This window comes from Puma concolor, chromosome C1 (genome assembly GCF_028749965.1).
Source record: "Puma concolor isolate L17-30 chromosome C1, mPumCon1.1.hap2, whole genome shotgun sequence".
NCBI lineage: Eukaryota > Metazoa > Chordata > Mammalia > Carnivora > Felidae > Puma > Puma concolor.
This window is the reverse complement of record NC_141674.1, coordinates 99,963,137-99,988,658: the sequence shown is the minus strand read 5'-3', so window position 1 is coordinate 99,988,658 and position 25,522 is coordinate 99,963,137. Positions and strand designations below refer to the sequence as shown.

General features: G+C 44.0%; 1 long non-coding RNA gene across 2 annotated transcripts; it reads right to left on the bottom strand.

Moving 5' to 3' along the window:
* Positions 1-10,327: 10,327 nt before the first annotated feature.
* Positions 10,328-25,184, bottom strand: LOC147578276 (uncharacterized). 2 transcript variants are annotated; one of them, XR_015255022.1, is made up of 7 exons: positions 24,686-25,184; positions 23,659-23,926; positions 22,943-23,013; positions 17,334-17,543; positions 16,384-16,432; positions 15,121-15,222; positions 10,328-10,891 (listed from the first exon to the last, which is right to left on the bottom strand). It is a non-coding gene; the product is annotated as an uncharacterized LOC147578276 (long non-coding RNA). The 2 variants fall into 2 exon arrangements; XR_015255023.1 differs by lacking the exon at positions 16,384-16,432.
* Positions 25,185-25,522: the final 338 nt, after the last annotated feature.

Genomic DNA, 25,522 nt, shown 5'->3' with positions numbered 1-25,522 from the left:
TTTTAACAACTTTTCCCATACTAGAGATCTGTCCCTATGTTGATTATGAAAAATAAAAATATGGAGTTTTATAGGTCTCTTACATTAGTTGTATTTTAGAGGTGCTTGTTTTTTCTTTTAAATACATTTCTTGCATTGTAACTGAGGCTCCATATTGCTTGTAAACATTCGAATACATTTTGATTCTGAAAAAAATTATAATGTTTTTTTCAAAATCTACCTTCTTGGATTTTTTTTTTTTTTAATTTTTTTTCAACGTTCATTTACTTTTGGGACAGAGAGACAGAGCATGAACGGGGGAGGGGCAGAGAGAGAGGGAGACACAGAATCGGAAACAGGCTCCAGGCTCTGAGCCATCAGGCCAGAGCCCGACGCGGGGCTCGAACTCGCTGACCGCGAGATTGTGACCTGGCTGAAGTCGGACGCTTAACCGACTGCGCCACCCAGGCGCCCCCCTTCTTGGATATTTTTACATGAAGATAGCGTTGCCAGGTAGGTGACAGATTTAAGATAAAACATTATTTGTATAGGTGGCAGTATTAGGTCTCAACTGACAAGTTAAAATTCAACGTGGATAAACGTTAGCTCTGGCATTTGGGCTCAATAAAGTCAACTGCCCAAATAGAGAATGGGGAAAACCCAGCTCTATAATAAGCAATGAGAACAGGATCTAGGACATTGCCCTTGACCACGAGCTTAATTTGGGGCTGCTGTGTAATGTGTCTGCTAAAAACATTAGCCCAACATTTAAAAAAAATTTTTTTTAAAAAATTTTTTTTCAACGTTTATTTATTTTTGGGACAGAGAGAGACAGAGCATGAATGGGGGAGGGGCAGAGAGAGAGGGAGACACAGAATCGGAAACAGGCTCCAGGCTCCGAGCCATCAGCCCAGAGCCTGACGCGGGGCTCGAACTCACGGACCGCGAGATCGTGACCTGGCTGAAGTCGGACGCTTAACCGACTGCGCCACCCAGGCGCCCCTAAAAAAATTTTTTTTATTGTTTATTTATTATTGACAGACAGAGAGAGACAGAACATGAGCATGGGAGGGGAGAGAGAGGGGGAAACACAGAATCTGAAGCAGGCTCCAGGCTCTGGGCTGTCGGCACAGAGCCTGACGCGGGGCTCAGGCCCACAAACTGCATATCATGACCTCAGCCGAAGTCGGATGCTTAACCAACTGAGACACCCAGGCACCCCAACATTAGCCCAACATTTTGCCTGCAGTAGTCAAAGTACCAAGTACAAGTCACAGGCAACTGTACTGACCCCACTCCATGCTGGTCAGATGTCAAATGGGTGATTATGTCCGGTGCTAGGTGGTGAAATCTTCCCTCCAAAACTACCTTCGTCTGTTGTAAAAATAAAACATATGGCCAAAAATATATACAAATGGCCACTATGAGCACCTATTGAGAAGGTGCTCAATATCCGTAGTTATTAGGAAATGCAAATCAAAACCATAATGAAATACCACTTTGCACCCACTAGAATGGCTGTAAGAAAGAAGACAGTAACAAGCATTGGCAAGAATGTGGAGAAATTGAAACATTCATAAATTGCTGGTGGAAATGTAAAAGGGTCCAATTACTTTGGAAAAACAGTGTGGCAGTTTCTTAAAATGTTGAAGATGAACACGATAGGACCCAGCAATTCTGCTCGCAGAAATTTATCCAAGAGAAATAAAAATACACATCCACACGAAAAATTTGCTTATGGATACATAATAGCAGATTATTTACAATACTCAACACATGGGAGGGGCGCCTGGGTGGCCCAGTCGGTTAAGCGGCCGAGTTCAGCTCAGGTCATGATCTCATGGTTCGTGGGTTCAAGCCCCGCATTAGGCTCTGTGCTCACAGCTCGGAGCCTGGAGCCTGCTTTGGGTTCTGCGTCTCCCTCTCTCTCTGTTCCTCCCCCACTCGCACTCTGTCTCGCTGTCTCTCTCTCAAAAATAAATAAAGCATAAAAAAATTTACAAAACATGGGAACAACCCTATGTCCACCGGCCAGTGAGCGGATTAAAAAAAGGGTAAGTATGTGAGAAGACAGATGTGCTAATTAACTTGATTGTGGTAATCAGTTCATAAAGTGTATGTGTGTCAAATCATCACGTTGTACACTTTAATTACATGCTACTTTATGTGCTAATTATACCTCAGTAAAGCTGAAAAATTAATCTTAAAAACTGATGAATGGGTAAAGAGAGTGGCATATATCCATATAATGGAACACTATCTGGCAATAAAAAGGACCAAAGTACCAGTACCTGGCACAACACGGATGAGCTTCAAGACATCATGTTCAGTGAAAGAAGCTAGACACTAAATAACACATATGGTAGGATTTAACTTATATAAACTGTTTAAAATATGAAAATATGAAGAGGGGCGCCTGGGTGGCTCAGTCGGTTAAGCGTCCGACTTCAGCTCAGGTCACGATCTCGCAGTCCGTGCGTTCGAGCCCCGCGTCGGCTCTGGGCTGATGGCTCAGAGCCTGGAGCCTGCTTCCGATTCTGTGTCTCCCTCTCTCTGCCCCTCCCCCATTCATGCTCTGTCTCTCTCTGTCTCAAAAAATAAATAAACGTTAAAAAAAATAAAAAAAAAAAGAGAAAACATGAAGAGATGGAAAGTATAGTAGGGTCTGCGTAGGGCTGAAGGTGGAAATGGAGAATGACGATATATGGGCTCAAGGTTTCTTTTCAGGATGAAGGAAATGTTAAGTTCGATTGTTGCGATGGTTGCCCAGTTCTGTCACTATCCTAAAACGCATTGAAGTACACACTTGAAAGGAGTGAACTTCATGGTGTATAAATGATATCTCAATAAAACCACTGAAAAAGACAAGAACAGCAATACAGGTTCATCATAAAAACTTAAAGAACGTAAGAAATTAAGACAAGGGGGGCGCCTGGGTGGCGCAGTCGGTTAAGCGTCCGACTTCAGCCAGGTCACGATCTCGCGGTCCGGGAGTTCGAGCCCCGCGTCAGGCTCTGGGCTGATGGCTCAGAGCCTGGAGCCTGTTTCCGATTCTGTGTCTCCCTCTCTGTCTGCCCCTCCCCCGTTCATGCTCTGTCTCTCTCTGTCCCAAAAATAAATAAACGTTGAAAAAAAATTTAAAAAAAAGAAATTAAGACAAGAAAACAAAAGGGTGCCTGGGTGGCTCAGTCGGTTGACCGTCTGGCCTCAACTCAGGTCATGATCTCGCGGTTTGTGAGTTCAAGCCCGCATGGGGCTCTGTGCTGACAGCTCAGAGCCTGGAGCCTGCTTTGGATCCTGTGTCTTCCTCTCGCTCTGCCCCTCCCCCACTCACACTCTGTCTCTTTGTCTCTCTCTCTCTCGCTCGCTCAAAATAAATAAATAAATAAATAAACATTAAAAAAAAGAGAAGAAAACAAAAAACAGTAACAAAAATCATGAGCCCAAATCCCCCACATTCTATAACCCAGAAATAACCATAATCAATACGTGGGGACCATCATTCTAGATACCTCTTTAATGCACAGTGACAATCAGAAGATCTAGACAAGTAATAGGAGATAAATAATTTTGCACAATAGTGTCACACTATATGTGCTATTTTCATCAGTTCAATGGTTAAATCGGATTTTGCTTGACGTTAGTGAAATAGGTGTGATATTGTTAAGAGACAGGTAAGAAAGGAGACTCCTGAATCAGACTATTTGGATTCACATTCTGGCTGTGCCCCTTGTTGGCTACAAAATCCTGCAAGTTCTTGAATCTCTCTACACCTTGGTCTCTTCAATTGCACCTAATGCTGATGATATCTGTCTCACAGGTTTATTGTGAGGGTTAATGAGACAATCCTGTAAAGAGGTTGGTGTAACAGTTGGCACAGAGCAAGCATTCAAAAAGTGTTTACTGCTGACTTGCAGTCATTATTATCCCAACATCTTTAAGGCACACAGAATGGAAAGCTCAGGATGATGAAAAATCCAGTACCATGTCATTGAAAGAATGGTTAATGGTCACTGGAATGGTTCACCTGGAGAGAAAGATAAGGGGAAATATCAACCATGACTCTATATTTGAATGTCAAAAGTTAACCCCAGGGTGCCTGGGTGGCTCAGTCATCTAAGCATCTGAGTCTTGACTTAGGTTCAGGTTGTGATCTCACGGTTTGTGAGATTGAACTCCGTGTTGGGCTCTGTGCTGATGGCCAGGAGCCTACTCGGGATGCTCTCTCTCCCTCTCTCTCTGTCCCTCCCCTGCTTATGCTCTCTCTCAAAATAAATACACATTACAAAAAAGAAAAGTTAGCCCAAAGATCTATCACGTGAACAGCAACCATAACAAAGCTAGAGTGGTACTGTAAAATATATAATACCCCTCCCCCAAAGATGTCTAGATACTAATACTAATCACTAGATCATGTGGAAATGCTACCTTACATGGTAAAATTAATTTTGCAGATGTGATTAAGTTAAACATTTTGAGACAAGAAGATTATCTGGGATTATCCAGATTGGTCAAACGTAATCATAAGGGTCTTTATAAGGGGGAGGCAAGAGAGCTAGGGACAGAAGAGACACGATGACGAGCAGAAGAGATGGTGGTTGGGGCACGGAAAGCGGCAGTGGGGAAGGGGTGGGGACAAAGATTTGAAGACGCTGAACTGCTGACCATGAGGATGAAGGAAGGGGCCAAAGAATACGGAAGCCTTGAGGAGTTGGAAAGGCTAGGAAATGGATCCTCCCCAGGGCCTCTAATAGGCATGGAGCTCCACCGTCTCTGGTTCTAGAACTTCTTATCCCCACAAATGTAAGGCAACAAATTTGTGTTGTTTAAGCCACTAATTTGGGGTAATTTGTTTAGAGAGGCAATAGGAAACTAACACAAGAGCTTATACTAATATCAAAGGAGACTTCAAAACAAAAACATGTGACGAGAGATAGAGAGGGACATTTTATAATGAAAAAGGCTCAGTCCATCAGGAAGGTATAATAATCATCCATATATATATATGTGTGTGTGTGTTTGTGTGTGTGTGTGTATAACATTCATATATATATTCGTATATATTTGTATATACATGTATATACCTATATATGTAATACACATATATATGTATATTACATATATACATGTATATATGTATATATACTACATATATATGTATATGTGTATATATATATGACCCTTACCTCACACCACATACAAACATATGTGTCAACAGAGCCGCCAAATAAATGAAGCAACAACTGACAGAATTAAAAGATAAAATTGAATGATAATAGTCAAACTTTTATATTCCACTTTTAACAATGGATAGAACAACTAGGGAGACACGATCAACAGGAAATAGAAGACATGAACAATGTTATAAAACAACTGGACCTAACAGATCTCTAGAGAACACTCTACTCAACAAGCACAGAATACACCTTCTTCTCAGGTATTCTGGAATATTCTACAGGACAGACCCTATGCTAGACTAGAAAACAAACCACAAAGAACTTGAAAGAATTGAATCATACAAAGTATGTTCTCCAAGCACAATGGAGCAAAATTAAAAGTCAATAACAGAGAAATTTGGGGGCCTCACAAATATGTGGAAAGTAAACAACCCCTAGCCAGGGGCTCAAAGGAGAAGTTACAAAGGAATTTAGAAAATACTTGGAGATGAATGAAAATGAAAACACAAGATACTCAAACTCATGGTTGCAATTCATGCAGCATTTAGGGGGAGATTTAGAGTGTAAAAATGAAGACCTCAAATCAATGACCTATCCTTTCGCCTTAGAAACTAGAAAAAGAGGAGCAAACTAAACCCCCAAAAGCAAAGAAATAATAAAGACTAGAGTGGAAAATAATGAAATAAAGAATAGAAGAGTATTAGAGAGAGAATCCCAAGCAGCTCTATGCTATCAGCACAGAGCCCAGTGCAGGACTCGATCTCATGAATTGTGAGATCATGACCTAAGCTGAAATCAAGAGTCAGATGCTTAACCACTGAGCCATCCAGGCACCCTGAAATTAACAAACTTTTAGTTAGAGGAACCAGGTGGGTGGGGGTGGGGTGGGGAAGAAAAGACTCAAATTATTAAAAGGAAAGAAGAGGGGACTATCATTACCAACCTTTTATAAATACAAAGGATTACGAGGAATACAGTGAACAATTGTCTGCCAAAAATTAGATCATGTAGGTGAAATGTATAAATTCCTAGAAAGACACAAACCATCACATTGATGAAGAAATAGGAAGTCTGCCTAGACCTATAACAAGTAATGAAAGTAAAGAGTTTAAATCAGTTAAAAACGAAACAAAACACAACATAACAGAAAACCCTAACAACTTCTTACAAAGGAAAATCCCCAGCCTACATGGCTTCACTGGTGAATTATACCAAAGGTCTAAGAAGAATTAATGTGAATGATTCATATATAGACTCTCCCAAAAAATAGAAGAGGAGAGAATACTTCCCAATTCATTGTATGAGGCCAGTATTACTTTGATACTGAAACCAAGACAATAAAAAATATCCTGCAGATCAATATATCTTATAGATAGAGGAGCAAAAATCATCAGTAAAATATTAGCAAACCAAAACCAGCAACTTCAAAAGGATTCAACACCATTACTAGGGAGATTTCATCCCAGGAATGCAAGCTTGAATAAAACACATGAAAATCAATTAATTTCATAAACTGTATTAATAAAGCACATAAGCTACGTGCTCATCTCAGTAGAAGCTGAAAAAGCACTTGACAAAATCCAACACATTTCATCACAAAAGCATTCGACAAACTAGAAGTAGGAATAGAAGGGAACTTCCTCAACCTGATAAAGATATCTATGAAACCAACAGTTAATATTATACTTAATGGCAAAAGACTGAATGTTTTCCTTTAAGATTGGGAACAAGACAAGAATGTCTATTCTCATCACCTCTATTCAACATTGTTGAATGCTGGAGGCTCAAGCATGGACAATTAGGCAAGAAAGGGAAGTAAAAGTTATCCAGGTTGGAAAGAAGAAGCAAAACCATCTCTGTTTGCAGAAGTTATGATCTTGTGCATAAAAAAACCAAAGGAATTGACAAAAGTACTATTAGAATGAGTAAGTGATGTCGCAGTTGTAACATTGGTATACAAAAATGAATTATATTTCTTTTTTTAAGTTTATTTATTTGTTTATTTATTTATTTTGAAAGAGAGAGAGGGAGAGAGCATGTGTGAGCAGGGGAGGGGCAGAGAGAGAGAAGGAGAGAGAGAATCCCAAGCAGGCTCCACACTCTCAGTGCAGAGTCCTACACAGGGCTTGATCTCATGAACTGTAAGATCATGACCTGAGCTGAAATCAAGAGTTGGATGTTTAACCGACTGAGCCACCCAGGCACCCCATGAATTATATTTCTATACAGTAGTAATGATCAAACAAAAAAATTAAGAAAATTTCATTTATAACAGCAACAAAAGAACAAAATACTTAGGAATACATTTAACAAAAGATATATAAGACATAAATAAATGGAAAGGCACTCCAGGTTTCTGGATTGGAAGATTTATTACTATTAAAATAACAATACTCCAAAAATTAATCTACAGATTCAGCATAATCCCACTCAAGATCCCTGATGCCTTTGTGGGTGTTTTGTTTTGTTTGGGTTTGGTTTGTTTCAGTTTGTTTTGTTTGGTTGCTTTGGTTTCATTTGGTTTTGGTTTTGGTTTTGGTTTTGCAGAAATGGACAAACTAAACTTCATATGGAAACGGAAAAGAAGGGTACCAAGAAGAACCAACGTGATCTTGAAAAAGAAGAACAAAGTTGTAGCACTCACACTTCTACATTTCAAAACTTACTACAGACCCACAGTAGTCAACACAGTGTGGTACTGACATAAGGACAGACAGATTGATCCATGGAATAGAGTTGAAAGTCTAGAGATAAACCTGCACGTTTGTGACCAGTTGATTTTTACCATGGATGCCAAGACAATTCAATGAGGGAAACAATAGTCTTTTCAAGAAATGGTACTGGGACAACTGGATAGCCACATGCGAAAAAATGAAGTTGGACCCTTACCTCACACCACATACAAACATTAACTCAAATGGTTTATAGACCTAAAGTAAGAACTAGAATTAACACTCTTAGAGGAAAACATAGACATAAATCTTCATGGTTTTGAGTCAGGCAGTGATTTCTTGGATATGACTCCAAAAGAATAAACAACAGGTGAACAAATAGATAAATTGGACTTTCACTGAAATTTAAAACTGTAGTGCTTCAAAGGGAACAATCAAGAAAGATAAAAAGACAATGCACAGAATAGGAGAAAATACTTGCAAATCATTTATCTGGTAAGCCATCTGTGTCTAGAATATATAAGGAAGCCTTATAGTTCAATAACATAAAGATAAATATTTCAATTAATAGAATAGACAATTCTTCAAAGAATATATACAAATGGGCAATAAGTACATGAAAAGCCTCTAACCTTATTAGTCATTAGGGAAACACAAATCAAAACCACAACTACCTTTACACCCACTGTGATTACTGTAATAAAAAGGACATCAAATAACAATTGTTGGTGAGAATGGGGAGAAAGTAGATCCCTCTCACACTACTCTGACTGGAATGTAAAAGGGTGCTGATCATCTTGGAAAGCAGTCCGCAGTTCCTCAAAAAGACAAACATGGAATTACCACAGCACCTAGCAATTTCAGTCCTAGATACACTCAAGACAAGTTAAAATCTATCCACACAAAAACACGTACACAACTGTTTATAGCAATCTTATTTAATAATAGCCAAAAGTAGGGGGCTCCTGGGTGGTTCAGTCGGTTAGGTGTCTGACTTCGGGTCAGGTCATGATCTTGCGGTCATGAGTTCAAGCCCCGCATCAGGCTCTGTGCTGACAGCTCAGAGCCTGGAGCCTGCTTCAGATTCTGTCTCCCTTGCTCTCTGCCCCTCCCCCGCTCACACTCTGTCTCTCTTTCAAAAATAAACATTAAAAAAAAAATAACAATAGCCCAAAGTGGAAACAACACAAACGTTCATGAATTGATGACTCGATTAAAAAATACATATGATTTATCCACAATGGAATATTATTTGGCAATAAAAAGGACTGAAGTACCAATAACATGGTACCCTATGGACAAACCTTGAAAACATGATCCTAAGTGAAAGAAGCCATTCAAAGAAGACCACACATTTTATGAGCTCATTTACGTGAGGCGTCCAGAATAATGCAAATCTATAGAGTGAAAATAGATTAGCGGTTACCTAGGGCTAGGAGGATTAGGAGAGACTGATGATTGTTAATGGGTATGGTGTTTCCTTTCGAGGGGATGGATGTGTTCAAAAATTGGTGGTGGAAATGGTGGCACAATTCTGTGACTATACTAAAAACCATTGGATCACACACTTTTTCTTTTCCTAAGATAAAGCTTTTAATTAGGAAAAGAAAAAGAAGCAAAAGATAGAAGTCATAATGTGTTACTTCATTTCAAGAAAGAACTTCCTAGTGACTAGATCCACCTGAAAATGGAATGGGCTGTTTTTTCAAGTCGGCAAGCTCTCGGTCCGTAAGCAAGTAGTCAAACTGGAAGTTGACGATTGTTAAGAATGTCAATCCTTCCTTTCTAGATGCACAAGGTCGTGGAACTGACCATATAGCCCTTCGCCCAAAGAAACCTCTTACTCACAAAGTCTGGCCAGGATGTTTCCAACCTCACCCCAGGGCTCTAGAAACTCTGTCTCACTGGGGAATTCTGTATAGTCTGTGCCTCAAAGTTACCCCAACTAGAGGATAATTGACAAAGTTGGACATAGACCTCCCAACTTTCTTTTTTTTTTTTTAATTTTTTTTAATGTTTATTTATTCTTGAGACAGAGAGAGACAGAGCATGAACGGGGGAGTGTCAGAGAGAGGGAGACACAGAACCTGAAGGAGGCTCCAGGCTCTGAGCTGTCAGCACAGAGCCCGATGCGGGGCTCGAACTCACGGACTGTGAGATCATGACCTGAGCTGAAGTCGGATGTTCAACCGACTGAGCCACCCAGGCGCCCCTAGACCTCCTAACTTTCTACCCATCACTGGATGAGGGCTGCTTCCAGAGCATTAACTCTCTCGCAATTCCATCTCATCCTATGGATAGGCTATCTATTCCTTATTCTGAGGCCAGAACAAGGCAGGGAGTTGCCGGTGCTAACATAAGCTGCCTTCAGGTAGAAAATGAATGTCAAGTGCCAGCATCTGCTATAACACCCCAGTCTCTAGCTCTGGGCATCAGAGCTGCCGAACACGGAACTCACTTGCCCAACACACATTGAGTGCCCGACACGGAACTCCACCTGCCCAACACGGAACTCACTTCCTTCTGCAATCCATTCTTCCATATTTCTTGTCTCTGAAGATGGCCACTCAAGCCCCCAACCCAGAAATCTTCCTTGGCTATTCTTTAACCCCAATGTCCAATCCATCACCATGCGTGCCACAGCCACCTCTCACCTATCTGGACTGTTCTCAAACTGCTATTTTTCAAATGTGTTATTTCTTCCAGCGGGAATGAGATGCAAGGGCCCCTAAATAAGAAAGGGGCCTTGGTGATCTTATCGGTGGCGGCCACGCTGAGTTTCTGTGGTTCGGTGATTGCAGCCATGGCCTTTTCTTCCTCCCCAGCCAGGCTGCGAGCCTCTTGAGTGCAGGCACCACATCTTACTTTCGTCCTAATCTCATGGCTCGGAGTGCAGGGCTGGGTACCAGTGTCTCCATAATGCTTGCCGTGTTCTGGTCCGCTCTCGGCAGCGCCGTCTTCTCCATTAGGCACAGCAGGTGCAGCGGTGTGGACTCATAAATTTTCACGGGCTCACGGAAATGTTTCAATTTCTTTTGACATTAGAAAAAAGATAAACATATCCTAATAAAGGTAATGAATATGTATTAATGATTCCAGCCTGGATCGTATTTGTCTTCATACCAACCTACCTGTAAAATACAAAATTGTTAATATTTTTTTCTTTTCTTTCTTTTTTTTTCTTTTTGTGGATAAAGGGACCCATGGTCACAAAAGTGCTTAGAGCCCCCGAGAGTGATAATGCAGCTCTCAGGTCAGCATCACTTCACCATGAAGTCGGAAACTTCTGGACTTGCCGGGGGCTACACTACGGCTGTCCCTTGTCATTTCTGCTGGAAAGTAGAGCTCAGAGAACTATGTATTCTGCCTTGTCCTACCTCCCTTTAAGAGTCTAGGACAAAAATAGCCCCAAGGCCTTTTGGATTGGTGGAACTGAAGATAAGTTTAAATTTAAGAGGCTCTAACTTCAAACATGGGGGATAAGATGAAAAAAGAAATCCAGACAGTCTACTTTCGTTCTATCCCAATCAAACTTTTATTTCAAAGAACTATTTAAAGAACCTGACATATGTGAAACACAAAACTCTTTTTTTAAACCTTCAGGGATCTGACAAAGAGCCTGAAATTGAGACCTTCTCCTTCCCACAGCATTAGATATCCTGCAAGTGCCAAGGTCTGGGCCATGCAGGGAGGAGGGCTCTGTTCGGCCTGCCCCAGGGCCATCTGTGGCATGAATTGCGTGTTTCCTGGGCTCTCTGCAAGTTGCAAGCTGCGAGCATTTGCCCAGCAAATCAGGTTAAAATGAACAAAGGCGGCCTCGAAGGGGGATGTCTCAGAGGGCACTGCGGGCCAAGGGGAGTGTGTGATGTGCGGTGGGTTAAGGATGGGGTAGAGCAGCTTGGGGAGGTAGAAAGTTGTTGCTAGGCAACCAGCCCTGGTGCCTTTGTAAATGTGGATCTATTTTGTTTGAAGCAGCAGCTGGCAGCCGCCACCTTCTTTAATCGCCCTCCTCCTTTTCTCCATGCCCAGAGCACAGACCTGAGCTGTAGCTCTCGGGGAGATGCTGGGAGGATGGAGTAGGGAACCTGCTTGGGGCTACAGAAAAAAAAACAAAACAAAAAAACACGCAGGAAAAGACAGACAGGGTAGACCTGGTGGGGATCTGGATGTTTCCATTTAGTAACCGAGAGCTTAGGCAAGTTTATTTCATCTCTCTGATGTTCAGGTTGCTTGGTTATAAAACTGGGGCCATAGCCCTCTTGCAGGAACGTTGGGAAGATTAGAGAAAACACGGGAACACGGTAGATATGCAGTAATCAGTAGCAGAGGGGGTGAGGGCATGGGCTCCGGCACCAGACTGCCTGTGTCCTCATCATAGCTCTGCCGCTCATTAGCTGTGTGACCTCAGGCATGTTAATTAACCATTCAGTGCCTTTGCTTGTGTGTGTGTGTGTGTGTGTGTGTGTGTGTGTGTGTGTGTTTCATCTGTGAAATAAGGAACAATAACAGTACTTACCTAACCAGGGTCATTTTGAGGATTCGTGCATTAATAATGCAAAGTGTTTAGAACATGACGAGCACTCAATGCATGTTCACAATGACTTGTAATAATACATGCAGCATGTCAGAGGGTGTCTGCAGACCAGGTGCCAGAGGGACCGCCTTGCATGAGCTCATTTTCAAAGGGCTTTTGATTTTGACCGCGGGAGACAGGAGGAAGTTGTTACTGTAGTACCTTGAGAGCAGCGTATGTGTAGATTAAGCAAGGTCTTCTTGGATCAGCTGTAGGACCTTACCCAAGCTCCGTAAGCTTTTTTAGCTGTAAGAGACCATCTTGTAAAAGGTGCCTCATGAGGATACCTGCCCAATCTGGCGGTGGTAAGGATTAAATGAGGTAGCTTGGCAGGTGCTTAGCATAACGTCTGGCCCAGAGTAAGCATCCAAAACCCGGTGGCTGATATCATTTCTAGAAATAGAGACAAAGACTAGAGGAGCAGCATGGGTCTGTGCCTCCACAGCAAAGCCACATTAGGAAAAGGGCTGCAGACGGAGGCGGAAGAAGCTGGTTTTTGCTGGGCTCTGTCTTTGGGGTACGGGATGTATGAGCACCCAGGCACGTGCAAAGCTGCTTTGGTTTCCAGGTGACCGAGAGGGACAGACTAGGAAAGGTGTCCTTCTGTTTTCAGGGTGGACCGCTTGGTGCAGCCAGTGGAGTTCTCGTGGTGAGAGGGGTTGCAGGAATGGGGGTGAAGTGTCCCCAGAGGAAGACCTCAGTGAGGAGACCCAGAAAGAGAAGGGGGATGGTGATAAGCATACACCTGGATAAGCAGGTGGGGACCAACGTGGTGAGCTCTTTTAGAATGACTACTATTCGGGCCCCATCTGGTGAGGCTTAAGTGCGTCTGGCAACATGTGCATCGTAAATGCTCTGAGTTAAGAGGAAGAAAAATCACCAAAAACTTGGGCTACCTTATGTAATTTCAGGAATAAACTGGGCCTTGATAAAATAATGGTGAAGAAACAGGGAAAAAACCAACAAGGAAGTATAAGTGGGGGAAACCTCAGGAAAGTCCCGGCTGGAGTGATTTTCTGGAAAGATGAGACTGTATCTTTTGGAGTGACAGTAGAGATGGGCTTATGGGAAACCTCGGACGCTTCACTCAAAATTTTGAACTTTTGGGGAGCCTGGGTGGCGCAGTCGGTTAAGCGTCCGACTTCAGCCAGGTCACGATCTCACGCTCCGTGAGTTCGAGCCCCGCGTCAGGCTCTGGGCTGATGGCTCAGAGCCTGGAGCCTGTTTCCGATTCTGTGACTCCCTCTCTCTCTGCCCCTCCCCCGTTCATGCTCTGTCTCTCTCTGTCCCCAAAATAAATAAACGTTGAAAAAAAAAATTTTTTTTTAAATTTTTGAACTTTTGTCTAGTATATCAAATATTTTTGAGCATAAAATTATATATTATATATATCTATATATAGATTATATGTTATATATATATTTTTTGATATAAAAGAAGTCATGGTTCAAATAAAGAGTGGGGGTGGGGGGAGCCTATCTGGTATCAGAAGCCCGGGGTTTGAACTTGACCCATCCTTGTCTCATAACAATGGACAAGCCGTTAACTTTCCTGAGATGTAAGGTGAAGATAATAGTATCTTCTTCCAGGGTGCTTAGGATCAAAGGTGTGATGTGACTGACACCTTTAAGAGCAAAAGGAACACAAGCAAAAATAAACAGCAGGACCACATCAAACCACAACGTTTCTGCACAGCGAAGGAAACCATCAACAAAAAATGGCAACCTACAGAATGGGCAAAAACCAATACTATAAAACAAATCAGCAAATGCTATATCTGAGAAGGGGTTAATATCCAAAATATATAAAGAATGCATACAACTGAGTAGCAAAAGAAAAAAAAAGCTAATCAAAAAAATGCACAGACCCAAATAGACATTTTCTTCCCCAAGGAAGAATCCAGATGGCCAACAGACACGGGAAGAGATGCTCAACATCGCTCATCATCAGAGAAATGCAAGTCAAAACCACAACGAGGTGTCACCTCACACCCGTCAGAATGGCATCACCAAAAAAGACAAGAAATAATAAGCGTTGGCAAGGATGTGGGGGAAAGGAGCCCTTGTGCGCTGTTGGTGGGAATGTAAATTGGTGCGGCCGCTCTGGAATGCAGTATGGAGGTTCCTCAAAAAATGAAAACTAGAACTACCATAGGATTCAGCAATTCCACTTCTGGACATTTATCAGAAACAAATAAGAACATAAACTTAAGAAGACACGCAGTGTTATTCACAATAACCAACTATGGAAACAACCTAAGTGTCCACCGACGGATGGATAAAGAAGATGTCGTGTGGACACAGCGGGATATTATTCAGCCATAAATAAGATGGAAATCTTGCCATTTGTGACAACATGGATGGATCTCGAGAGAGTTAGGCTAAGGGAAATAAGTTAGAGAAAAACAAATACCGTATGATCTCACTTAGATACGGAACCTAAAAAAACGAATAAAAAAACCAAGCTCATAGGTATACGGAGAACAGATTGGTGGTTGCCAGAGGTGGGAGGGGGCAGGGGGTGGGCAAAATGGATGAAGGGGGTCAAAAGCTACAAACTTTCAGTTAGGAAATAAATAAGTCATGGGGATGTGACATACGGCATTGGTGACTGTACTTAATAATATTGTATCACACATTTTGAAATTTAAGAGAGTTGTTTTTTTTTTTTTTTTTTTAAATACGATGTGAAAGCACTCCATAAACTCTTCTGGGCCTACCTTCTTTTCTTTTGCTTTCTTTCCTGACTCGGCTTGTGACGTACATCTTCCCCTGGACTTTGACAGCATCTTGTACGTTGGCACCAGTTAGGCGACTGTTGGCTGCAAAACCCAGATGTGCCTTGAATTCTCCTGAACAATCTTGAATCGTCTCGAACAGTAAGGAATCAATTGGCTTACATAACCAGTAATCTAGAGGTAGGGTAGACCTCGGGATGGCTCTGTCCCCAGGCTGGGTTTGACATGGCCACAGAAGGCCCAGTGCTCAAATCTGCGCATAACAACATCTGGAACCTTCCAAAGCCTTCTCTTTACCACTCATTCTCCAAAGTGGTCACATACCTGTTCTTGAACCAAACATTAGCAAGGCACGTAAGCGCACTTTTAGATGGATGGTTCTCAGCTGGGGGTGATTTTGCTCCTCATCCCTCCCCGCCCTTATCACTTGGCAACATCTGGAGACAGATTTGATTGCCATGAATGGAGGACAGGGGGAGTGTGTGTCGCTAGCATATGGTGAGTAGAGGCCAGGGGCAGCTGGGTGGCTCAGTCGGTTAAGCGTCTGACTTCGGCTCAGGTCATGATCTCACGGTTCGTGAGTTCGAGCCCCGCATCGGGCTCTGTGCTGACAGCTCAGAGCCTGGAGCCTGTTTCAGATTCTGTGTCTCCCTCTCTCTCTGCCCCTCCCCCACTCATGCTGTCTCTCTCTCTCTCATAAATAAATAAAACTTAAAAAAATTAAAAAAGTAGAGGCCAGAGATGCTGATAAATACCGTACAATGCACAGGATAACCCCCACAATAAAGAATTATCTAGGCCAAAACGTCAATAATGCCAAAATTGAGAAACCCCATTTTAAATTTTTTATGTTTATTTATTAATAGAGAGAGGGAGAGGGAGAGAGAGCACGTACAAGTAGGGGAGGGGTACAGGGAAGGAGAGACAGAATCCCAAGCAGGATCTGCACCATTAGAGTAGAGCGCCATGTGGGCTCAAACTCACCAACTGTGAGATCATGACCTGAGCTGAGATCAAGAGGCGGATGCTTAACCGACTGTGCCATCCAGGTGCCCCCAGGGAAACCCTGTTTTAGACTGATCAGCCCCACATTGGGGGCTTGGGGTGCAGTTAGTGGCCACGTTTGTATGTATGGATGAGGAGTGAACAAAACTGAGATTCACCAAGGGAAGAGAAGGGGGAAATTGATGCTGAAATTGACCATCAACCATGTACCCTGCGACTTTGCTCCATCAGGGCACTTACCTCATTGTGTGGCTGTTGTTTCTTTATCACCTGTGTTAGCTTTCTATTGCTGTAAATAAATTGGCACAAAGTATTGTAAAACAACCGCGAGTTATTACCCAATTTCTGTAGGTCAGAAGCCTGGGTGTGGTGTGGATGCATCCTGTGCTCAGGGTCTCACTGGGCTTAAATTAAGGTGTTGGCTGGGGCTGTGGTTCGCTGGGGCTCCGGGTCGTCCTCTAAGCTGGTTCTTGTGGCTAAATCCATTGCCTCGTGGTTGTAGGGCTGAGGTCTCTGTTTCCTTGCTGACTTCTCAGCTGGGGGTCCCTCTCAGCAACCAGAGGCCACCTGCACTCCTACCATGTGGCCCCCCTTCACCTTCCAGTGAGCAATGGTGCATAGAATCCTTCTTATGCTTTGAACCTCCAACTCACTCTTATGCCACCAACCCGAAAAAACTCTCTGCGTTTCAAGTACTCATGCAATTGGGGTCCGACCCTATCGTAAGGCCAAATGATCTGGAACCTTAATTACATCGACCAGATCTCTTGACGCGCTGTTAGGGTTTGAATGAATAACTGGGAGAAGGTGGATATGTCCCAATCACCTCCATGTCACTGGCTTTTAGCAGAATACCCGGCAAATATTTTTTTTTCTCAATAAATATCATTTGAACAAATAAAGAATCAAACAAACTCATCTCTCTCTTTTTTTTTTTTCCTTCTTCTTCTTTTTGGATAGAATTACTAGATGGGTCACTCGGGAAAGTTATATACAGAGAATTGTATCATCTGGGAGTTCGCAGGTATTCTGCTCCTAGAGGACTCTGTCAATCATTCTAGGGATCCACAGATTCACAGTGTGAGATCCATCAGATCAAGATCTCCGTGGATCTGAGCTCTGTTTGTTACAACTGCAGACTGAGGTTTTTGCATTGCCTTTTCGGCAGAGCGGGCGGACTGCTGACTTACCTTAATTCCGTAGCTCACCGAAAGCTTTTCTGCATTAACTGGTTCCAGGCCCGCTCTCTCCCATTTGGCACCTGGGCAGGATGTTATGCTGTTCACTTCCACCCATTTCCACGTCTTGAGTTCTGGCCTATCATTTCAGCCCGTCGGAGACCTCTGGGAATTCTGATTTTATAATCCAACTTCTTGGCTCTCCTGCCTCACTCTGTAATACTTGAAAACATAAGCGGCACATTTTACTTGTCTTTTTCCAAATAGTTTATAAAAATGTTGAACGAGGCAAGCCCAAATTCAAAGCCCTGAGGCGTGTTAACTTCTTTCAAGTTGACAACGATGATTTAATCAATAGTCTTTGCGTAAGGATTGCTCAATCTATGATGAATCAACCCTTTTATTTCTACACCCTATCTGCAAGCATATTATGAAAGACTTAGATGTTTGGCTGAGTCTAAACTGTATAGAATAGTACCATTCAGGGGGCACCTGGGTGGCTCAGTCGGTCAAGCGTCCAACTTTGGCTCAGGTCACAATCTTGCAGTTCATGAGTTCGAGCCCCACGCCAGGCTCTGTGCTGACAGCTCAGAGCCTAGGGCCTGCTTCGGATTCTGTGTCTCCCTCTCTCTCTCTGCCCCTTCGCCGCTCATGCTCTGTCTCTCTCTGTCTCTCAAAAATGAATAAAGTTAAAAAAAAATTTTAAAGAATAGTACCGTTCAGTTATGCTCCTAAGACCATAGCGCACATCGTTTGCAATCAGGAACATACACACGTCAGGAAATTCTCTTCCAAGTTCGCAGATAAGGCCACACTTTGATGTCCTTCATATTGTTTTTGTGCAGAGACAGAGATATCTTTTAACTCCCAGATTTTATTGGTTGCCTTCCAAAATTTTCTGTGACAGAAGACTCTGGTAGTCTTTATGTTGATCTATGAGCTGGCAAGAGTTTCTGCTTCCTTGCCTCCATGGCTTATGGGAAGTTCCACTTGGGAGGAGAGACGATTGCCCTGACTTGTGAGGAGTAAAGGTTGGGCTGTAGGGTGGGAACAAGTCACATGACTCCTTGTTGAAAGGATTCTCATTGAGATGCCCGTTTATTCCCTGTGTTTTTCTCCTTGATCAATTATGTACATTTGCAGTTTCCCCAACTGTTCCTAATCATCATTTCAGGGAAATAAAAATTCCCTTGTTTACAGGAAAATGCGGGGGCTCTGTGATCTGGGATTTCCTATTGGTCCATAGCGTTGTTGGTTTTTTTTTTTTTTTTAGTTTATTCATTTTAGTTTATTCATTTAGTTATTTAGTTTATTATTATTATTATTATTATTATTATTATTTTAAGAGAGTGTGTGTGTGAGTGTATACAGGTGGGAGAGGGAAGAGAGAGAAGGAGAGAGAAAATCCCAAGCAGGCTCCACGCTATCAGCACAGAATCCAACTTGGGGCTTGAACTCACGTACCCATGAGATCATGACCTGAGTGGAAACCAAGAGTTGGATGCTTAACCGACTGAGCCACCCAGACATCCCATAAAGTTTTCTTTTGATGTTGGACTGGATGCTCCTGGACCCCTAAATGCACCAGTGATGCTGTAAGGACAGAGTTGAACTTTACAAGTTCTTAGAAAGCGTGTGAACTTGAACAAGCAGAAGAGAAAGAGTGTCGGGCAAAATTTAATGTTGGCAGCCGGTCTTCCAGGTAGCTCTCAATGCTCTCTGCCTTCTGGTATTGTGTTCTCCCCCCACGTTGTACTAAGGTCAGTCTGTGTGACCAATGCATTATAGCCGAAGTGATAGTATATCCCCTATATACTATCACTTCTATAGCCTCGTAGAAGTCCTAGAAGTCATTGCGGTTTCCATCTTGGCCACTTTATCTCATTCTTCGACCAATCGCTCTAAGGAAAGTCAGCTCCCATGCTGTGAGCAGCTTACAAAGAGACCTGTGTGAAGGGGAGCTGAGGCCTCTGACCACCAGCCAGTGAGGAATTGAGTTCTCTTGCCGGGAGTTAGGCGCGAGACTAGTATGTGATCCTCTAGGCCTACTCAAGCCTTCAGATGACTAACAGCCCCGGCCAATGTCTTGACTGCAGCCTATGGGAGACGCGGACCAGAGGCACTCCATCAAGACGCTCTGGGTTCCTGAGCCTCAAAACCTAGATGAGATAATACATTTTGAGCATCTTGAGCTAGTAAACCTTGGAGTAATTTATTATGCAGCAGTAGGAAACTTACACACTAGGAGATGCTGAATGGGAGGATTTGGTTTCCTTAAAGGAAGTGAATAAAATGTTAAATCTGGGGCGCCTGGGTGGCTCAGTTGGTTAAGCGTCCGACTTGGGCTCAGGTCATGATCTCACGGTTTGTGGGTCTGAGCCGCGCATCGGGGTCTGTGCTGACAGCTCAGAGCCTGCTTCGGATCCTCTGTCTCCCTTTCTCTCTGTGCCTCCCCCGCTCACGCCGTCTCTCAAAAATAAACATTTTAAAAAATTAAAAAAAATAAAATAAAGTGCTAAATCCCCAGAAAACAGCGAAAGACTAGTTGGTAAATTTCTAGGGTCAGAACACTGGAGGACACTGTTACTAAACTTGCATAGGTATGCCTTTTACCGTTTTAAAAATGTCAAAATAATACTTCTTCTTTGTTAACATGCACACACCTACGCATGCACAGATATATGAAGTAAAAAGTGCAAGTAACTTTTCCATCCTTCCTATCTTACTCCTCAGAAGCAACCACTGGTATCAGTTTGGCTTTTGTCCTTCCAGATCTTCTGTTTCTCAGCACTTAACAGACTCCATAAAACCTGATGTGTGTGTGTGTTTTGGGGGGGGGGGGGTGTGTTCTATTTGACAAATGTCTTCATCATTTACCAAGTCGGATGTTTAACCGACTGAGTCACCCAGGTGCCCCTCCAATGTAATTGCTCTAAAAAGTATATTACATACATTACATAGTGTGGTGTTCTGTAATTTAGTTAAATATGATTCTCTGTTAATAACTGATAAACGTTCTTATTAACTAATGTGTTTATTTGCCATTACATACGATGCCGCAATAAATATCTTTGAGCACATGTACGAGTATTGTTTTAGGATGAATTTCTAGAAGTGGAATGAGGGGTTAAAAGGTGTATAGATTGACAATTCTGATAGAAAATGCCCAGTTGCCTCTCATAAATGTTCCTATATCTCTTCCCACTAACGTGTTCTTTGACCCTAACACCAGATAGTAGTAATTGTTAAAATTCCTGCTACTTTGATGAGCAGAAATCTGCCAGTTGTTTGCATCGGTCAATTTCTGCTTTTTGCTAAGAAATGCACAGTCATTTGAACTGATCTGTTCTATGTCGTATTTCTGGCTGCTTCCTCTTGGTTTTTAGCAGTTTGATTAGGATGTGTTTGGGCATGGATTTTTTTATATAAATGTTTATCCTCTCTGGAGTTCATCGAGCTTCTTGAATCTATAGGGTTATGCCTTTTGCAAAATTTGCGTAGTTTTTAGTCATTATTTTCTTTTTTCCAGTATTTTTTTTTCTGCCCTGCATTCTTTCTGCTCCTCTGGGACCTGAATGACACAAAGGTTAAGACATTTTGGTATGGTCTCACTGGTTCTGGAGATTCTGTTCATCTTCCCCCACCCCCCCCCTCCCCAATTTTTCTCCTCTGTTGTTTAGACTGAATAATTTCTATTGGTATATCCATCAGGCTTTGAAATTTTGTTTATTGCGTGTTTTAATTCTAAAATTTATATCTGGCTATCCTTTACCCTTTATCTTTCCCTGCTAAGACTTTCCATCTCTCCATTCATTTCAAGAGTGCTCTCCCTTCGTTCTTGGAATATTTTATAATAGCTGCTTTAAAGTCCTTGCCGGAAAATGCCAACATCTGCATCCTTTTGGTGCCGGCGTCTGTTGATTGTCTGTTTTCATGTGAGCTGAGATTTGATGGCTCTTCGTATGCTGAGGGTGGTAGGCAGAATAAAGTCTCCCTCAAAGATGTCCTTGTTCTCGTTCCCGGAAACTGTGACTATGTTACATTGCAGGGCAGAAGGAAGTGAGGTCGCAGACACTATTAAAATTGCTTATCAGCTGACCTTGAGATGGAAAGATTTACTGGCGGGCCAACTATAATCACAAGCATCTTTAAAAGCAGAGCATGTTTCCTGGCTGTGGTCAGAAAGGGATATGGCTATGGAAGAAGGGTCGGAGGAATGTTCAGTTGCTTGCTTTGAAGACAGAGCAAGGGGTCCATGAGTCAAGGAGTGTGGGCAGCCGCTCAAAGCTGGAAAAGGCAAGGAAACAATTCTCCCACAGAGCCTCCAAAAGGAGCCAGCCCTGCCCACACCTGGACCTTAGCCCAGTGAGACTGATTTTGGACTTCGGATGTAACAAAACTTTAAAATTAAAAAAAAAAAAAAAAAAGAGGGTATTGTTTGAAGCCACTAAGTTTGTGGCCACTTGTCTCTAGCTATAGAAAACGAATACACAGAGTGATATTGGATGGTATCCCGGCAGTTTTGAACGATACGTTACACGACCTGGGTTTTGTTTCCATGTTATGTAAAGGTTGGTATTTGTGTTTTCATAGACGATCAACCCAGACGGATTCAGGCTGAAAGGTCTGCCAGCCTTCTGTCGGTTGTAGTTTCAGTGTCGTCTTGTTTTCAGAATCTTCGGAGGGACGCAGCCTTTCCCCATGGGTGTTCCCCCCGTGGGGGCTGGGAGGCTGCTGTCCATCTGGGACTTGGGTGGTGGTCTACCCCTTAATTCGGTTCTCAGAGTCTTCGGTGTGCTGTTTAAGGGCAGATCCAATGCACAGCACAGGGTTGAGCCCAGCAGTTTCTGAACAGCTTGGTGGGGCCATTTGCCCAAGTTCCTCCCTTTTCGCCACCTCCCTCGCACTTTCTAGCACTCTGGCTCCCCTTGGCCGTCCTCTGGACAGAGAGCTAGTGCTCTATTTATCCTACTGTGCTGTTCACCTCCCATACATGTGTCCACATTCAGGGCCAAGTGGTGGGAAACAGAGAGAAAAAAAGGAATGGGTCGCCCCCATTCTTTGGAGAAACAACTCCTCCCAACAGAGAGGAAAGGGGCCCTGTCCCCGCTGTCACTGCCACTGCTCTGATCGCCTGGGGGCCCGCTGTGAGAGAATGGCGAAAGGAAGGATAAAGAACAGCCCCCCTGTGTTAACTTCACCTTGAGCCAGAACTAGAGGGAGATCTTTCAATCCACACGTGTGCACTTCCAAGTTCGGGGCTGCCCCCAATCCAGACTGCGGATACACTGTCAAACAAGTGGGAAACTCACTGCTGGTTCAGTGGCACTTGGATTTCTGGTCTCCCTCCCCAATCAGCCTGCTGCCACTTCTCAGAAGTGCCCACAGCTGCTCCATTGTGCTCTGCTCTGGGTCTGTAGCTGCGCCGAGTGGGAGACACATTTCATCGAGGACCGGGACCCTCCCACGTCTCCCCTGTATATCTGCTGACGCTCACACTTCCCTTGGGGGTCCTGGTCACATGGCAGCTCCCCTCCCCATGCTGCCCTTGAAAGAGAACAGGCCACAGCCAGACGCGAATCAGTCGTGGCTCAGCGTCACTCTGTATGAGCACCACTCACCTGTCCTGTGCTGCTCTCTAGGACTTTTGCTGGAAGACACAGTTACAGGACAACCCGGCCTACAGGTCTGTCTGTAAAGAAATCCAGACAGATGGCTTACTGCAGCGGTTCATGAGCCACGGAAGGACCCGCTGAGAATGACTGGATCCTTCCTAGGAAGGATGCCTTGGAAACGTCTCATTGTCCCTACCACAAACTCTTGTCCTTCTAGTATAAGTCAGTCCCTTGTCAGTGAAGGACTGCTGAAAATCCTCAGACAGCCGGGTTAAGAGGACGGGTGGGAGTGCGTCCCTTTGCCCGCCTGTGTGTGTGCCTGCCCCCGGGGGGCTGTCTTCTACCAGCTTCCGTGGGGTCATTTGGGAAAGCTCCAAGTTCATCTGTCGCATCGCATCCTCTACGCTCCAAGAACCTGCTGCCACTGACTTTGCGTTTGGACTCTACGTCCACGCTTTTCCCTGGTTTGCTTAATGTGGCAGCCAGGTTCCCTAACCGGAGCTATCTGCTGCCTGACCATCTGCCTCCGTCTTCCGCCCTTTTGCCTGCGATCGGACTGGGGCAAAATAATGGGTTTTTAAAGTCCTCTTCGTAGGAAAAAATAACTTGAGAGCTAAAAACAGATGACTCCTATTATGCAGCAAACAAGGGGGCAGGATACTTCCTTGCGACTGGTAAACGTTCCCGCTCAGTCGTTTCTCATCCAATCATCTCGTGCTTACCAAACATTAACACACATATGAATCATCTGGGGATCTTGTTAAAATACAGGTTCTCCGGGCGTCTGGGTGGCTCAGGCGGTTGAGCGTCCGACTCTTGATTTTGGCTCAGGTCATGATCTCATGGTCCGTGAGGTCGAGCCTAAGTGAGGCTTCCCGCCGACAGGACAGCGCGCGCGCGGAGCCTGCTTGGGATTCTCTCTCTCCCTCGCTGCCGCTCCCCTGCTTGCACTCTGTTTTTCTCGCTCTCTCTTTTTCAAAATAAATAAACCTTAAAACATAAAATAAAATACGGGTCCTCACTGCATTGGTCTAGGATAGGGAGTGACATCCTGCCTCTGTAATCCTCTCACCAGGGATATCCTTGCTACTTGCTGGGTCTGCCCAAGAGCATTTGCCGTGTGCATCCGAAGAGCTTTCCGGCAGCCGGCACCGGCAACAAAAAAGCAGAGCGGGGAATGTCATATAGGTTAAGAAATGTTACCAAGTTCTCTGGTCCTTGTTGCAGGCAGGTGGGGCTCTCCGGGGAGCAGACTCTGAGACCCGGATTGCAGGCGGGAGCGTTTTGGGAGGCGCTCTTGAGACCTGCACCTGTACCAGAGGCAGAGGCCATGCAGGAGGCAGTCTTAACGGAAGGCCTAACGAACCGACACCCTACCCCCTGCCCCCCACCCAGGGGGCTCTGAGGCAGGGATGCTGTTTTCCAGTTGTCCTGAGTTCAGGCCAGCCCTTCATAAGGCAACCCTGCAACCCTGACCAGTCACGGCATGCAGGCTCCCCCAGGAAGGGGGGTGTCACCTTGAACGAGGTGACTCTTGAGTGGAGGCCCTTCCTGCCCAGGCCACTGGCTGAGGCTGTTTGTAGGCAGCTCCTCCAGCAGCTGAGGGACCATGTGGGCAACGCGTCACAATGCACACCAAGCCCAGGACCCTGCTCTCGGGTGCCTCTCCTAGTGATGAGGCGGTTTAGACCCCTCCTCTTCATTCCTGCTCTGACACGAACACCCTTGACCCCAGCCCCTTGTTAGTACCTTGCTCTGAAAAGCCAGCGATGGTTGTCGGCGAGCATCAGTTTGAGCCTCCAGATGGATGGCTTGCGTTTTTCAGAATTTCTAGGCTAGAGCTTCCAACACTGGAAGGGCTTCACTTAACATTCCCTCACAGGTTCCTGCTAAATCAGAGGTCCTGATGCCATGAGAAAATCTCCATCTGAGACACAGGAGGCCTGAAAAGAAAAAGACTTACGGGGCGCCTGGCTGGCTCAGTCAGTCAAGCGTCTGGCTTTGGCTCAGGTCGTGATCTCGCAGCTTGTGGGTTCGAGCCCCACGTCAGGCTCTGTGCTGACAGCTCAGAGCCTGAATCCTGCTTCGGATCTGTGTCTCCCTCTCTCTCTGCCCCTCCCCCACTCATGCTCTGTCTCTCTCTTTCTTTCTCTCAAAAAGTAAATAAACATTAAAAAATTTTTGAAAAAGAAAAAGAATAAGTCTTTCTTGCAAAAAAACCAAGACCTCAAGGCATCTGCAGGCTAAACTGAAAGAAGGCTCAGGACTGAAAACCCGCTTGTAGAGAAAAGCAGGAAGAGCCTAGAACAGGCTGTTTAATGATTTAATCCTGTGCCCCACTGATTGTGTAATGTGAACTTTAACCTCCTGTTAAATATAGTTTGTACTGAGAATCCTTCACACTCTAGTAAAAATAGCTGCATGCTTGAATGGCTCATGTGCTTGGTGACTGCAGGGGGAAGAGGGCCGGGTAATGCTGGGCGAGAAGAAGCGAGAAGGACCGTTAATGCCGGGGTTGGCGTGGGGGGGCGTATCTGCAGCCATGTTGTCCATTTGAATGTTCTAGACGGCCATGGCAGACAGTCC